Source organism: Vulpes vulpes, chromosome 14 (assembly GCF_048418805.1).
Source record: "Vulpes vulpes isolate BD-2025 chromosome 14, VulVul3, whole genome shotgun sequence".
Lineage (NCBI taxonomy): Eukaryota > Metazoa > Chordata > Mammalia > Carnivora > Canidae > Vulpes > Vulpes vulpes.
Genome location: NC_132793.1, coordinates 64117289 through 64131912, shown reverse-complemented (window position 1 = coordinate 64131912; position 14624 = coordinate 64117289). Strand labels below are relative to the sequence as shown.

Here is a 14624-nt window from a genome sequence, read left to right as displayed (position 1 = left end):
CTTTACCCATTTCTCCATTTCTTGAAATTTTATACTGAGTTATAAAATATTTATAATCAAAATTACTGTGAGACTATGCAGCTAGATATTATAAACTTACTTAACTTATATATATAGGTATTTATTAAAAGACAAAACTATGTGCACCAATAAGATGTTAGGAAATTAAGAGGAATATAACTGGATCTGGGCAATAATTTTCCTGAATACATCATCAAAAGTTACTTAGGTCAAAATTTTTTTCTCTCAATCAATAATCAATGTGAATGTATTCTTTCAACATTCTCTGACAATTCCTATTTATTCTTCATATTCTTTTCCCTACTTTATATCTAAATGGGGAGTTCTCTAGCTAGTAGTAGCAGACACCTTTACCCCTCCTAGTGTAAACAGTCATACTAAAAAATGTGGCCCATTTCTGAGTTCATTCTCTGAAATGTGAATTCAATAGCTACTTGGGATCACTTGTGCAAGTGAGGTTTAGGAAACTGTTCCCCTCTGGAATCCTGCTTTTCCTGTGTCCCTATCAAGTAGGAGGCAGAGCCTTATATAAGGGTATTTGATATACAAATGCTCTTTTCAGAACCAAGCCATGGACCTTATCATTAAAAACACATTTTGAACTTGTATATGATTTTCAAGCACTTCACTTCCAGGTAAGCAAAATTCACTGCATAGAAGAAACAAAAGTAAAAAAAGCCAACCTACGAACAGAGAGATGAGTAACATGCTATGCTTAGAAAATATTTATAAATAAATGAGAATATATGCTAGTTCATATTAATTCATGAACTATTCTGTGTACCACCACCAAAGATAAACCAAGAAGCTTACAATGACCTGCAATCAGCAGTATTTCTGCATCTCCATTTCATTAAGCCATCTTGGCTATCAACTAAGGAGTTTTCTCTCATGAAGCCATGCATATTCCTCTTTATTCCTCTTTAATTGATTCTTTTGTGCAGGTCCTAAAAGGTAAGCTTCTTAACACAAACATCTTGACATCTTTATTATTAGCATAAAAGTATAAATTGGTACAAGCCTTTGGAGAGGTAACTAAGAAAAACACTCCTATGCAGATTTCTGAATTAACATCCAAATCATATGCCTAAGAACTAAGAATACTGAATTCTTAATATGGGTCTGGAACTTTACTAACTGGTGTACAAGGATTATCCAGTGAGGTGCTGGCCAACTTGCTTGCCAGGAAGGAAAAGGAAAATTCCAAATTATAGCATTTGCCAATTTCCATGGTATAAATACTAACCCCATGGCTGATTTTAAACTACCAAGATTTTAATACCCAGCTCTCAAAATTCCTGAATAATTAACAATCGGCCAGCTTCAGCACATCATTACATTCTATCCTCAAAACAAAACTTTAAATTAGAAATTATGACCCTCTTTTACAGATGTTTAAACTGAGTTAGAAATTAGTCATGTAATTCTCCTCAAGTTCATACTGTTAGTTAGGGGCCAGGGGTTGTCTTTCTTTGCTTTATGCTTTTGCATATGTATTATAATTCTAATCCATTTCAGAGAAAAATGCAAATTAGCAACCAAAGAATAAACTAAATCAGAAAGAAGAAAACCCACAGCCAAACTTTCCTCTGGTGTGCTATTTGCCTAGAAAAACCTGCCACGGTAATGGATTCCAATGGGGTGTATAACTTAGCAGTTAGAAAAAAAAAAAAAAAAACAACTCTAGCTTGAAAACAGAACTGACAAAGCTTTCATACATGCTTGACATCTTTTTCTTAGGATTTTTTTTAAAGATTGTGTTTAGTAGCTACAAAATAAGAGTTAATCAAGGGCCTAAACTTGCCAGATCCATAATGTGGTGATATTTAGTTGGGAAAAAGTGAAAATAACTTCTCCTATAATTATTATTCATCATTTAGTAACAACTATGATTCTATAATATTATGAATATTTCTGTAAAAGAGTAAAAAGAATAACTCTTACAGAAGATTTGGTAAAATAGTCCAGAGAAAAAAGAGATTCAGAAACAATGGCATGGATGATTTTTCCATATTAATTAGAAGCAGTATCCTTTCAAGGAACTCATGGAAATGAAGCTCTTTCTGAAGAGATCTAATGTAGTAGAAAGAAAAAAACAAAACACTGAGCATATAAATCACCCAGCATTTAAACCTGAGTTTGAGTCTGAGCATTTCTACCTCTGATCTATATATCCCTGAATAAGCTGTTTGCTATTTTTCTGAGCAAAAATAAATAATAATTCTGGTCCAGATTCAAGTAATATGATGATAACAGTAGCTCATTTTTTTGAAATCAATTTGAATGTGCCAGGTCTTGTGCCCAGTGATTCACATGCACTGTTTCATATAATCCTCTCAACTCAGTGAAGGAGTTCCTACCTCATTTTACCATTGAGAAGCTGCCTTGCTTAGAATATAACTATTAACTGGAAGAAGAAGAAGGCTTCAGAGCCAGGGTTTCTAACCAAAAAAACCTTATTCATCACACTACATTTTGTATGTATGCCATGAAAGGGGATGAGCACTTCTGAAACTGAAATGATGGCATCTCCTCCAAAAGGTTGTGATTTCTTGAGATCGGAACCATGTCATGGTCCTCTATCTGTTCCCAAGTACAGCAACATACCAAATGTGTGAATGAATACAGGAAGGAATGATTGTATTATTGAAAATGGTTGAGCATCATCAATACTGTACTATATACACTATCATTACCCAGAATCTCAAATATGTGCATGCTTTGTTAAATATTTTGAGAAAACCTTCAAAAGGTTTGGGTTTGAGCAGTGATTGGTAAGGTAATTAAATAAGATTTACCACCCAATTTTAAATATGCCAATGTATTTGTAACTGATTTATTAGAAGCTATTTCTCTGTTGAGTGGTAGTTGAAAGACCTTTGCTTTGAATGCCTTAGAAAACATTTCTTTATTATATCATCCTTTTCCAAATTTTGAAAATGTAAAAATTTGTCTTATTTCTGCCTCTTATAACTTACATATAGATATTTACCTTGACAAGGACTCACAGTGGGGTATTTAATAAAAATAGGAAAATGTTGATTAGAGATTCCAAATGTTTAATGTTTATGGTCCACAAAAGCATACCTTAGTGGAATTTTGCTTAGCTTCATTTCCTTGTTTTTGGAGTTGACATTTATTATTTTGAGCTAATAAGACCAACATCACTAGGATAATCTCTGTTTAGAACAGTTAATATTTCTGCTACATCCCACATATATGAAACCTTATGCTCCAAATCACAAGGGAATGAGTACAATTCATTATCTTATAAAAACAGAAACAAAAGATAACAAACAACACATGTCCTACTCTAATGGATGAGAATGGCAAGCTTCTTTTTTACAGGGCAAAAAAATACAACCTCCCTCATTATAAACTGTCATAAGCATTTATAAAATCTTTTTTTGGTACATTTTTAGAGTATTTTGTGAAAACTTCCTTTCCTTCTACATAGTTGCTTCCCAGTATGATTTCTGATTTATTCATTTCCTTACTCTTCATATCTACCCTTCCATGTACATGCTCTTTTTCTTTCTATTCATTTTATTAGACTTGGGGCAGGGAGAGTTTCTCATTTTTCTTTTCTTTTTTTTTAAGATTTTATTTATTTATTCATGAGAGACACACACACACACAGAGAGAGAGAGAGAGAGAGGCAGAGGCATAGGCAGAGGGAGAAGCAGGCTCCCTGAAAGTAGCCCAACGTGGGACTCAATTCCAGACCTGGGGATCACACCCTGAGCCAAAGGTAGACACTCAACTGCTGAGACACCCAGGCATCCCTCGCTTTTCTTTCTTTCTTTGGCTCCTTACACAGTACATGGCCTATAGTGGATAAGCTTAATACACATTTCTGCTAACTGTTCAGTCATTCCATTTTATTTTCACTATACAACTCTTTGTGGTACAACCTGGTATTGACAAAGAAGACAGTGAGGGTGATGGAGGTGAGGGGAGTGAGAGAATGTGTGATCCATTTTTTCCACCTTTAAGAATATATCTAGTTTTTCTAGCATTAACCTGAGCACTATCAGACTACCAGTTAGGTCAAACAGAGTCTTTCGAGAGAGTCTCTGAAGAGGACTTAAAGGAAATTTTCCCCTCAACAATTAGCAAGCATAATTTATTCACTGGAGGAGGGTAAATTGGGATAATCCACAGAGATTCTTATATTTTGTAGAACCAGCAACACATACCATCCCCCCTTCTTCAATATTTAATAGAGTATGTTCACCCACTACTTAGCACAAAAGGTTAACAAAGAGTTTCTCAAACTTCTTAAAGATGGACCCTATAGATGGACCGTGAACCAGAGATTTGTGCCACATCTTTCTTGATAAACTAGACCATGACATTCTCATCATAAAACTCCTTCACAGTTGGCACACCTAGCAGGTTGGCTTTAATTCAACAGACCATGAGATTCTATTACAGTCCAGTATATCCATAATGTGGGTACTCCTAGACAAAGAATTTCATGTTTAGCCAGTTCCAACCAAGAATAACATAATTATAATTTTTTTTTAACTCAAGTTCACTAGATTAAGAATTCTGAACTTTGGTTTCCCCTAGGACTCACTCCTCAAAGATTTGAAACAGCTTAGAAAAGACAAGGATTGGAGGTAGTGGGGTGGGGAGGGGGAGTAATTGCAGCCAACATGATGTCTTTGTGGAGTCATCTGATTCTGTCAGCACAGAAAATAGAAAGAGTGGAATGGAGAACAATTGGGGTATTTTTACCAAGCTCTTAGAGCTTAGCCTACTAGGGGTAACTGTTCTGGGAAGGAATTCAAAGGAAGCTGAAAAGATTGCAATGAGATTTCAGTTCTTCCTAGTCTTCTGGTTAAAAGGACCATCCCACAGGCTAAGCTTTGTGGGGACTCCAGAGAAGAGAGAGATCTCATCTACTTTAAGAATCTCTGGATTTGAATATGGCCAAAACCCCAGGCATTGAAACTGCAATCTGATGAGAGAATTGCAAAAGAATGATTCCCATTTTAGCAGCTTTGTAAAAGAGCATAAAATGTTGTTGTAAGGAAAACATCCTGGCTGGCTGGCTGGCTTGCTGGCTGGCTGGCTGATTCCTTTCCAGGCTCTCCTTGTAAGAGACTGTTCACCAGACTAGAAAGAATAGAAAACTGTGACACAAGCTTGTCAAAGTAAAACCAAGAAGTGACCCAGCAAAGGACCCAGCAGGGCATAACCCTGGAAAGCACTTCTACCAGTAAAGAACATACAAGGATAGACTTTGTTTGAACATCTCTGATTAGAACTGAAGTATCAGTGGAACCACAAGAAGGAATGGCACATGAGACTTTGGTACAAGAGCAACAATATATAAGTGACAGGGGTTTGCTTGCTCCAATCAATCAATGCACCAATGCATCAAAAAATACCTTAGTGCTTTGTACATGCAACACCGAAGGGACATACTTTTCAAATTGCTACATTCGAGCAAAGCAACTAGCTATAACATACTCTATAAAACAGTATTAGTGAGTAAATGAACAAGAATAAAGCTAATGATATTTTGGAGTGGGGAGAGATTGTTTCCATCAAAAATCTTTAGAGAAGGACTCATGAACGAAGGAGAATCTGATCTGGTCTTGACAGGTGGACAGACATAAAGAATGAGGAAATGCATTAAATATGGCCCAGATGTGGTAATGGAACACAGAAAATTGGAAAAGCGGGAACACATAAAGCATGGTAAGGATGGATACAATGGCATACGCATATAGATACATATACATCTAATCCTGTCCTGAGATATATAGACATAAATAGGCAAACAGATAGACAGGTCTTCCTCTCAAACCTTGCCTTCTCTTTTTATTCCTATTATATTTCCCTCCTCTGGGTAGCAGCACCACTTCCTAGATTTGTGACCTTGGTTTCGTTATTTAATCTCTTCCAGTCTCAGTCTCTTAAATGCAACATGGAAATAATCATTGTCCTTAACTTATTCAGCTGTTGTATAAATGAAAATGAGTGCTAATAGGCTTGAAACAGAGATTGGACCATTTTAAGCACTCAAGACATGTTTGCTGATATTACCATTTTTATTGCCATCTCCGTCAGGTCATATTTCCTTCATTTTCTTGTGGTCCTCTCACCAGAATTTGAGCTGTTTGAGGGCAAAGAGTATCTTACCCATGTTTTTACTCTAAACATCTAGTATATTCCCAGTAGAGTAGATGCTCATAACCGTCTCCTGAATGTTGAAATGGTTCCTCATTCTACACACGTATATCTACATTTATGTATCATAGTTTCCAGGTTCACATGCTTCTGTTCCTAGGCCTTCTCTTTCTAGACTGCTCTATGTTCTTCCTTTCCTGATGCCATGGGCTCTGCTTCTCTAGTGTTGTATGTAGTCTAATGGTTGTCATAGTCCAGGCTGTTAGTTTCACCTACAGAATTTCAGAGCAGGAAGAAATAGTAATCTGCAATTAGTAATCCATGATTCTGGCTTCTGACCTCCCAATGCCATATATCCAATTAGTGAACTCAAAATGTGAACACTGAAAGAACACGTATCTAAAATAAATGTGCCCTGAGTGTTCTACTCCCAGTAACTACATTAAAGCATTTTGTTTTCTATAGGTGTGAGTACCATTATGCCAGCTTACATCCTGGAAAACAAATCTATTGACATCCACACACTCTAGAGGGTTAAGCCTAAGTTAAAAGATTATTCCTTTCCCTAGCTACTTAGATTACCAAAAAAGATAGCCATATAAGATTACTTCGCCTTTTCTGACTTTAAAAAGTTGCCTGCTTGCTACCTTTTTTTATCTGAAGCCTGTAGGCAGATTCTAATTTGGCCCTGCAAAAAAATCTGCTTGGCCCTGGGCTGAGGGAAGATGTTAATTTTCATGACTGTTTTAGAACACATCAAAATTCAGTATGCATTTTTTCAGGATTTCAAAGCAATATGCTTAAAACATGCAATTTAGAACTAGAACATATAGAGCATTTAAAAATATTCAGGTTTTACCAAGAATCCATCCGGTCTATTATTGCAATAAGTAGGATACAAAGATATCTTTATCTGGTTGTGAATGAAACTCTATCTACTTAGAAAAAAGTTCGAAATAAAATTTTAGCTCTTTTAATTCTACAGAGGTTTTCTAGCTTTGACAGTAGAAATTTGGTGTGGTTGAAAAGAAAGAGATTATAAAATTGAATATGCATTAAGCATTTCTCAAAAATAATTGTAAAAGAAAAATGGTTTCTAGTCCTTAATATTTATCCTGAATATAGCTTAAGTTAACACTCTTAGCCTAGTCAACAAAAGTAACCAAAAAATTAGAATAGGACTTATTCCACCCTGAAGGTCTGTTAAAACGGGCACGTTGAATATTTCCACGGACTTCATCCACATTATTTGTGCTCTCTTATTATTTTTTTTTTTTTGTACTCTCTTATGTCAAGCAGTGGTGACTCCTTCCTGAGAATAGTGGGTAAGAACTTTTAAAAACAGTCCAAAAGAAATGAGTTTGTGAATTTCCACCTCCTACATGTCAGAATGCACTTCTGTCAGTTTTAATAAACTTGTTCCTTTTGGGTTGGCATTGTCCTGTACTCCAAGAACACCAGAAGTTGGAGACTGAATGGAAATGTAGTTACAGATGTTAAGTCTTTTTTAGCTGAACCAAATGAATGTTGAAACGCATTCAGTTACTTTCTGTTCCTCCCAACCAAAGTCCAAAAATTTCTAGTATCAAAATGAGATCAAGAATGAAATAGTGAACAATCTCATCCTCATGTAAAGACTTCAGAGGGTTCAGCTTTAAAAAAGCAAAAAGGGAAGAGAGAAATGCTTCATTATAATTTTCTGCACCACATTTTTAGGCGAAAACTAGCTGCAGCGGGCTTTGGCCCCACTCAAAGATGAGAGACATGAAATCCACCTTAACATTGCTCCTGAAATAAAGCAACGGCTTAGCCTTTCGGAGGTAACGAGTTTCTGATCATGTATTTTCGGCACGAAATTCAGCCACTGTTGAAGCACATTGTTCCTTCCTAGAAATAGATGCTCTATCATCACAAAGGTTAACATGACTTGAGAGTCTACTGTGTGCGGGTCTCTGTGCTAAGAGCTTCACACATATCATCTCATTTAATGCTACAGTGACTTATAGCATGAATACACTGAAACCTCCATTTTAAGAAGGAAGCAGAGTCTCAGAGAGGTAAGTAGCCCAACAAATCACAGGTAGGCATAAGCACAGCTAAGACCCAAACAAAGGCAGTCCAAATTCAAGGGTCCTCGCTTTTGGTGAAAGTGTAAGAAATCTAGATTATGCACTAAGTACCATAGCAGTCAATACTATAACAAATTAAAAATTTAAAAAAGAAAACCACAATCATTTCAAATTAAAAAACAAAACAAAACAAACCTAGACAAATGGGAAGAAATCCTGCTTGCATGTTCTTAAGAGGCAGTTCTATCAGATTCTATTTCAGTAAATTCCAACAAAGCTCAGCTGAATTATTTCACTGAACTTTTACTATAACATTTTTACAAACCACAGTTTCTGATCAATGATGCTTTGGCTGTGGAACTGAGCACATGGTAATACTTATCCCTCTATACTTTGAAATCCAGCCCTCTATTTACCAAGCATAAAGGCAAATGCCAGTTAAACTACTCTTAGTTCCATCTTTCTGATGTTCAAGCGCAGGAACAATTATCTCCATCAATATTTAATGGCCTAATCCTAAACAGACAGTGCCACAGTGTAGGCAATCGTCCTGTTAACATGCTGTTAATTTTCAGGCATAGAGGCAGAAATGGACTATACAGTTACTGAGAAGGCACAGCAGTACATTTCCCTAAGGTAAAATTCTCTTCACATTCTCTGGTCTACCTTCATTGATAATAAGGGAATTAGAAACATTTCAGAGTTGTGTTCAGTGGGTTAAGCTTGTTCACTCTTTAAAATTCATGGAGAGAAGGAAGCTTTCTCAGTTTTCCAGTTTTTTGAAATACAAGGTTTGCAACTCCCCTATTCAAACCACATATCTCATGATTCCACCTACCTGCCATCTTATTTTGTTTGGTTCAGGTTTTTTTGACTTAACACTTTAAATAGCTATTATTATGTAACAAGAGTCACAGCCCAGATCCTTGAAATCTAGACCACTGGACATCAATTAGAAATCTTTCTATGAAATATGAGATAAGAATGCCAATATAACAAAAGCCATAGGAAATTTTAATGCAAATAATTTTTACAATTTCAACATGAATAGAGAGTACTTCAGTCGCCTAAATAATTTCATTGAGAAGATCACAGCGTTGACTGTATGATTAGTTCTCTTTCTTTTCCGATTCTCATAAAAAGATTGAAGACTAGGGTGGAAGGATGTAGGATGCAAACTGTCATACAAGACCATTCTTTGTAAAAAAATAATTTAGAGGAAATCTGGGCAGAGAAATTATGTAAAGATTCAAAGAGCAGGAGTAACAGTGGAAGAAACAAAGGATCCTTCTTTATCTGTTTATTGATAGGCTAAATACATTTCTGGCAGCTGTACTTGAGAATAAAGTCCGTATTATCTTCCCTGTGACTTCAAGTTTGACCTTAAAATTTATCTAACCTCCGCTAAGTCTGATACAATTAGTCTTTAAACCCAACTTGGTTACGATTTTTTTTACCGAATAGAAAATTTCAGCAAGTTTCCCTCTCAAAGGTAGCATACTATTTAGAATAATTTCAAGACACTTCCATTATTTTTTTCTCCCTTTTTGTATGTCATGAGTTTCCAGATTTGCAAGTGTTAACTATACATCAAATGTCTTGTCAATTTTAAAGAATAATGTTCAAATACATTTCTCCTAAATATAAGGTAATAAATATCAAATTTGTCAAGGTTGTCCAGATGGAGTAAAAGCAAGAAAGTTTGATCAGTTTGGAAATCTGGTGGACTTGGGTGAACATGGTAATAGATACCTTTTACAGGTTTGAGAGGAAGGGACTTTACATCTTTGTACAATTCTCTAGTTCTTATAACACAAAGTGCAGAATGTCCTCGTAAGACTATTTCTTACTTCTTTGCCAAATACAGTTCTTAAGTACTATGTTTATATAACCATCTGCCATGTTTACATAGCAGAACTCAAAGGCAGAAATCTTTCCTTTGTCAGAAGCATGGCCGTGCCCATAAGCCTATCTAGTATATAAATTATTTTGGAGTAAATTAGAATCCTCCTCCATTAATGTTCATTAACTTAAAAGCAGGGTCAGGCCTAATGCATAGTGGAGAGGTGGATGGCTTTGCCTTAGAAAACCCTGTCTCCCTCCTCTTGCTCTCCATTGATAATCTAGTGACTGCTGATTGCCTGGTATTTTTCATGTTATACCTCACCTAGACAATGTTTCTGCCCACCTCCCTCCCTTCATTCATTCAACAAATATTTATTGATCACTTACCACATGTCACCAAGCAGTGCTCCAGGGAGGTATTGGAGTTCTATCAATGAACCAAAGAGAGATCGCTGGCCCTGTGCAGCTTATATCTAAGAACAGAAACAGAAAAGAAATAATAAATAGAATAAATGCATGAATTATATAGGATGTTAGAAGATAATACGGCTATGGGGAAAAAAGAAAGGAAAGGAAAGCATGGTAGAGGATGATGATTATAGAGCTGGGGGAGGATAGGGAGAGGATTGTACTTTCAAATAGAAAGGCCAGGGTGGGCCTCATTGAAAAAGCAGCTTCTTTTCTTTTTTTTTTTTTTCTCATGAATAATTCTTTTTTTTTAAAGTACAAAATGATTATTATTATTTTTTTGGTATTTTTTTATTGAAGTTCTATTTGCCAACATGTAGTATTTACCCCAAAGATACAGATGCAGTGAAAGACTGAGATACCTGCACCCCGATGTTTATAGCAGCAATGTCCACAATAGCCAAACTGTGGAAGGAGCCTCGGTGTCCATCGAAAGATGAATGGATAAAGAAGATGTGGTTTATGTATACAATGGAAATTACTCAGCCATTAGAAATGATGAATACCCACCATTTTGCTTCAACATGGATGGAACTGGAGGGTGTTATGCTGAGTGAAGAGAAGGCAGCTTCTGAGTAAAGAAGTCAGCCATGTGGAAATATGAAGGAAAACTTCCAGGAAGAAAAGACCAATTGCCCTAAGATCAGAGGAGGCTTGATGGGTTTGGAGAACCACAGGGAGGCCACTGTGACTGAAAGAGAGCAAACAAGGAGAACAATAGAGGAAGAAGTGAGGAAAAAAAAATAAAACAAAACAAGCATAGGGAGGAGTGGGCCTCTTGGTAGACCACTGGAAAACTTTGGCTATTAAATCCCATTCCACAGAGTTCTGTGCTTTGTTAAGACTAGAGATGAATAGATTGATGATATATTTATTTACTCATTCATTTAATTCTTTATTTATCCATTCATTCAACAACTATTTATGAAGGCATACTACGTGATAGGCCTCATGATAGGCAGTAAGGCTATCACAGCAAGCAAAAGCAGACATAATCCCTGTCCTCAGGGAGTTTATCATCTAGCAGAGGCAGACAGACAGTAATCTGATAATCACAGGAGAAAGGCTGTGATGAACAATCAAGCAGAGGGGCAGGATGCTACTATGGAAGTCAGGGATAGGAAAAAGTAACTTAGTTATGAAGATCAAGAACACTGCCCTGAGAAAAAAGCAATTAAATGGCAAGTGAAAGATAAATAGGCAGTAACGAGGCAAGCTAGAAAAAAGTGCTTAGGGGAAGGACAAGTGACAGGCTGAAAGAAGCAGGGTGATAGCAGAAGACTGAAGGAAGGTGGAGAGGTTGGAGTCGGAGAGCTGAAGGAGTGTAATGGGGGTGAGTCTGGAAAGGTGGGTTGGAAGGTGGATTGAATACCTCAGGGCTCAAAGGCCATAATAAGCAGTTTGTCTTTATCCTAAGCCCATAGGGAAGCCACTAAGAGATTGTAAGTAAGGTGGTGACCTGATTGGATTTAAGTTTTAAAGATCACTAATCCATATTGAATATGTATTAATGAGTTTATGTGTCTATCCTCTAGATAATTTGCTTGCATTTTAAAAGGAGCCTTAGAGAGGTAATCCTGAACCCCAGCAGATCCTGGTGGGAATTTTAAATATTGCAGCAAACTGATGAGAAAAAACAAGTCAGGTAGGGAAATTATTGAGCAGCCCATCAATTAAGTCAGAGAAGGAAGTCAGATTCTATGTATTAAGCCATATAAAATATGGCTTTCATTAAACTATTAAGATGTCAGGAAAGAACAAAATATTGGTTTTGTGTGAATACTAAATCCCTTTCATTTCTTTGATAAGCATTTTGAGGCCTAGCAATGTTAAGTGACTTTCCCAAGGTCACAGAGAAATTTCATAGCAGTTCATCCGGTGTAAATTACTTAAAAAAAAAAAAAAAAGGCAAAATGGAAAATTAATTTAAGACTTAAACTAGAAGGTGTGGACATCTTAATGACTCCTAACTCTTTTGTTTTTACTTCTAAAACATTATGGAATACTTATGTCCATACAGCCTTAAAAATCCTGCTGTTCTCTGGGCACAGTTCATAAATCCCATTCAATAGCCTCATGTGCAATATCTTCCTCACAGTTGTGTGTTGAGTCTTCTCAAATTAGTCCTCAGAGGGAAAGCTGTTTGGTGAGTACCTTTCCTCTCCATCCTCAGCACTACCCCTTCCCGCTACTACCAATGCCACATGTATTTGATTCAGTCAACCAATATTAGAACATCAATTATATGCCAGGCAGCCTGATAAACTACAAAGATTAAAAAAAAACTCCTATTTTCCAAAAACTCAATATAGTGAGAGCAATCATCAAGTAAATGAATAGTCACAAATAATGTCACAGTTTCTCTTTAAAGTTGGATGCAGAATGCTGTGGAACAGGACAAATGTCACACCTAACTCTGCCACAGGTGAAGCAGGCTTCACAGAAGTGACATAAGTTGACAGTTTTGAAGGATATGTTAAAATCTACCTCTGGTTGGAGCAAAATAAGGATTTTTCTTTTGCTTCTTTTTTTTTTATTTTTTTAGATTACATGGAGTTGACACACCTCAAATTAATTTTATTCAGCTGTCTTTTGGTATAATGTTATGGCTTATATTGAAGGACCCAAAATGAAACATTTTAGTGAAACTAAATCATTGTTTACATAGGACCTTATTGTGTGATTAACACATGGTCCCTTTGTGAAGGCACATCTGGTACCAACGTGAATACTAGTTGAACTTCCTCAGAGTTCCCGGTGTTTTGGCTTTTTTTTTTTTCCTCCATTAGGGATCTTGTTAATTGTATAACTGAATAAGCTTCCTTTTTTCCATTAGAAAACCTGGGGCCAGATTTGAACCTAAATACTTCAGACTTATTATTTTTATTTCTTGCATGATTCTATGTATTTTAACACTTGTATAGACCATCACAATCAGGCTACAAAACAGTTTCATCATCCCCAAAATAATTACATCCTTCCTCTACCACAACACTGGCAACCTCTGCTGTTCTCCACTCAAATGTCATATAAATGGACTCACCTATTACATAGCATTTTAAGACTGGCTTCTTTCACTCAACATAATGTCATTTGTGAGAATCATCTAGGTTGTGGCATGTATCAGTAGTTTGTTCCTTTTATTGCTCAGTATTATTTCACATCATGGGCATACCACAGTTTGGATTTTTTTTTCCAGTTCACAACACTAACATTCAGAACTGCTATCAACATTCATCTATAAACACTATGTTAATATAAGGTTTAATTCCCACAGATAAAAATCAGGAGCAATACTGCTAATTCAGATGGTAGATATATGTTTAACTTTATAAGAATCTGCTAAAACTGTTTTCCAGAGTGGATATACTATTTTACATTCCCATCAGCAATGTGTGAGAGTTCCATTTGCTTCAGTCTTGTCAGCACTTGGTATTGTCAAGATTTTTATTTAAGCCATTCCACTAGATGTATGGTATTATCTCACTGAGGTTTTAATCTGAATTTCCTTAAAAGCTAAGAATATTATACATCTTTTCATGTACATATTTTCCTTGGTCATTTTAATTCTAAGTTCACTTTTGCTCTCTCTTTTTTTTTTTTTTTGCAACCTCTTTTAAATTTATTATATAATTCCGCTTTTTCTCCATGTTATTGAAGAAACTTTGTGCATTACCAGTATGAGTATAAATGCATAAGGTAAGTTAAATACAAAATAAAAGAAATGAAGCATTTCAACAAATTCCAATTTAAGTTCTTTATTATTTTTGTCTTTTCCTATATGTGTTTTGTGGTCTTTGAAAGGTACAAAGCACTGTTTTTTCTTCTTATTTCTAAGTCTGATATTTTCTAAGTTCTGGAATAAAATCTAGAAAGAAAAAACAGTAAATCACTGAAAGCAGACAAAATAATGCTTTCAACAAAGAACCCCATGGAATTGTCCTTTTGAAATGTTATTACATTGTCTTTGTGTGCATGTGGCTCTGCCAATTGCATTCTGCAATTCCTATTCTCTGCCAGCTTTGGAGAAGGATAGAGCCAAATAACTGTGGGTTTTTTGATCTACTTGTCACCAAA

The 14624-nt window shown here is 35.9% G+C and overlaps 1 long non-coding RNA gene across 2 annotated transcripts in view; it reads right to left on the bottom strand.

Annotated features, from left to right (window-relative positions):
• Positions 1–14624, bottom strand: part of LOC112915494 (uncharacterized) — a 274898-nt gene that overhangs the window by 66065 nt on the left and 194209 nt on the right. For both annotated transcript variants that reach the window (XR_003234083.2, XR_003234082.2), the window contains exon 3: positions 10467–10552. This is a non-coding gene — a long non-coding RNA (uncharacterized lncRNA). The remainder of the gene's footprint in view (positions 1–10466; positions 10553–14624) is intronic.